Here is a 3,502-nt window from a genome sequence, read left to right on the forward strand (position 1 = left end):
AAGATGGTCATCAAATGTACTGTTTGTTCGTTTTCTTTTCCTTTTTATTTTCATAAGTTTATGTGCGGCCTTTAGGAGAACATTTCATTCAAAGCCCCAGTTTCCTCCCACCATAATGCTGAACGCCGTCGTGTAAGTAAAATTTTCTTGAGTATGACGTAAAACACCAGTGAAACAAATAAATAAATAAATAAACTATTCAAAGTCTTCCGAAGAATGCACGAACGCTGACTCGTCTGATTTGATGGCTTTCAGGAATATGTGTGGTCACGATCGCTGATCTCGTTCATTCTATATATGCTTGAATATTAAGTTGTACCTGTAACAGATGACGTGGCAACTGATCTAGACATGCGCACTTTGTGTGTACCATAGAGCACATTGCTAGGGACCTTAATTAGTTCCGTTAATATATCAAAGTGGATAGGAGTGGGTTAATTCCATGCTGTATATGTGTAGGCCTCATGCTTGTCAGGTACCGGTGCCGGCCTAAAATTTGGTTTCTTGTCATATGCAATGGAATAAACGGAAGAATGCTTGAGTATTTATTCTAGGGCACACGGTATATTTGTTAACTTTGATGGATTGTTGTCAAATGCCATGCCCAAGACGTTTCGAGACGGTTTAACTGTGTTTGGATATCTCGTGCCAAAAACAATATACATTATTGTGCATGGATATAACTGACAGGTTCATCTGCAAGAATTAAACTAGACATACACGCAATGGAGCTTACTGAGACCATAAGGTACTCCACTTAGTATGACGCGTGTTCGAATCCGGTTCTCACTGTTTTTAACTGCACTGCATCCAATGTTTTTCCCATGCAGGTGAAAACCAGGTTCAAAACGAGTGCAAATTGGCAATAGCCACGCACACATCCCGGCAGAACAAATTTAGCTCAAGTGCTGCTTGTCCCAGGTAAGAAATGGCAATGTCGGTGCTTAGTATATTTCCCTAGGCTTAAGCTCTGCAAGGGAGAACAATTGTTAGCCTCAGTCAAGTCTGGTACATGTCTTACACTAGATGCTCCATAGCCATGGGGACATAGCTTCACAGTGGTCGCAGTATAAACAATACATGCACAGTGAAACCGTAAATGATATGACCGAAAGGTTAAACTCTATAGGCAAACGGTTAAGCAGCGATGACACTGAAAGCAGCAATGACAAAGTGTGACAAGGTATATATACCTATCTGGGTAGAAGCAGCGATCGCACGTTGCCGCAGGGTCTATATAGCTATCTGGGAATAAGCATCCATAACAAAGTGCGACAATGTCCTGATACACATGTGGCTATATTTAGCTATATTTGAAACAAGTATCCTTAACAAAGTGTAACAAGGTCAGCTATATGGAAACAAGAAGCGATGGCAAAGTGCGACAAAGTGTATATAGCTAGCTGGAACAAGCAGCGATGACAAAGTGTGACAAGGTATATAGCTGTCTGGGAAGAAGCTTCCATGACAAAGTGTGACAGTGTCTTTATACACATATAGCTATCTTAAACAAGTATCCATGACAAAGTGCGACTAGGTCTATATAGCTATTCTGGCAATAAATATCCACAACAGTGTTGTCAGTGTTGACTTGGACAGCTTAAATATATAGGCTAGTACCAGCATCTGGGAAGAAGCATCGATGACAAAGTGCAACAAGGTTTGTATAAGCTAACTGGGAATTACCTCTGGGATCGGGTTGCCATTCTCCCAGCTTAGCTTCCACATTAACCTCTCTGAATCGTTACATTCTCTAACCTGGAACTCGGTCCTGTTGCTTTCGATGTCCTCAAAGTTGCAACGATGTAGGCCAAAAAAAAAAAATGGTGTCCCGTGGTCTTGAAGTAATTCTGAATTCACATCACCTCATTATGTGGGAATGATAAATATAGTTTCACAATTAACACCAATATAGGCCTAACCGAAGCATCAACTCGGACAACATCAGAACTTCGCAAACCGCCATGGCCCGTGCTATGGTGGGCTCGGCTGCTCATTCCAATATTAAGATCGTCTCCTTATTTCACAGTAGTGGATTATATAGCTCCTTTTTGTCTTCAATAACACACAAATTAAACCCCCGAACAATTTGTAAATGGCACTTTAGATGGTGTAGGCCTACATGTTACTGGTTTCAATCCAATCATTCCACGAGGTTATCTTTTTCCGCACGTTATTGATTGCGGCCTACTCGAATTGAAAATGGCGATTAGCAAAGTTTGGCTTGCTGGCGATGCGCCAGTAAGTGTGGTAATTGTGATGTCATGGTCTTTATCATTCACGAATAATTAAGCGATAAAGTTTTAATTACTACAGGATTAGAGAAAACATGTTTTTTGTAGCCTACAGCTTTGACATATTGAGGACAGTGCACTGGAAAAAACAGAATTCCAGGTTAATGAATTGAAGAGTACAGATCGGTATTTCTGAAAGCTAAGCTGGTAAGAATGAAACAGATTTCAGATCTAACTGGGAACAAGCGTGCATGATTATGCAGCGATGAAAACACGTCACAATCGCTGTATAGATATCTTTGAACAAACATACCATGACCACAACGTGCAACAATGTATATATAGCTATACCTGATGACAACATACAAGTAGGTCTAGTTGCTAGGTTCGTGTGAACGAACAGCTATAGCGATGGCAAAATCGCTGGATCAACTTTGTCTTATAGCCGGTAATATATCGGTTGCTTAAAATCATTGATTATCTATATGTGATATGAGATCTATACACAGTTTAGGAAATCCATCATCAAAACCCTAATATATTTTTAAAGCTTTGAAAATGATTTTTAAAGGTTTGAAAATAGTCGTTTTTTTAAGCTTTAAAATTCTTTTTCAATGCTTTCAAAATGACATCAGAGTCTCAAAATCATTTGCAGGCTTACTGGGGATTAATAATACGATAAAGACCTCTTCGCTCATGTTTTTAACGTTCTTGGGCTTTGCAGTACAGTGGGCCTAAACTACACCTTGGCCTCTTCAAAAGTGGCGATCTCAGTTTCTGCTTTCTTCAGAAGCAGTCTGTAGGGTATATCTCACGGACACTTCTGTTATAGTAGCCCTACGTCACATTTCTAAAGCAAATGTAAGCCTACACTATTTTCAATGCTTTAAAACTTAAATCAGTTGTAAAGCTTTCAAAATCAGGTTTGAAGCTTTGAAAATGTTTCAAAAGTTTTTTTTTTTTTCTTTTAAATACGGAATGAATTGCACTCCATCGGCCTGTGTAGGCCTAATTCATGTAGGCCTATCGTTATGTCATTGGATCCCACCAGGGCCATAGTTTGACTCCTGCAACAATTCCTCGACATAGACATAGGCCTATAACCAGTATATTGTTAAGCTTTTTTTCAAGAAGAGGATGACACAGAAGAATAAATGTTTTTATCGAGTCTTTCCCAGACACTGGGCGCACGTGGGTATGTGGTTTAATGCAATGGTGTGGGCATGCGCTTCGTTCAAGGGTGTTTGTACGTGATGTCATATCCGGAG

Source organism: Liolophura sinensis, chromosome 1 (genome assembly GCF_032854445.1).
Source record: "Liolophura sinensis isolate JHLJ2023 chromosome 1, CUHK_Ljap_v2, whole genome shotgun sequence".
NCBI lineage: Eukaryota > Metazoa > Mollusca > Polyplacophora > Chitonida > Chitonidae > Liolophura > Liolophura sinensis.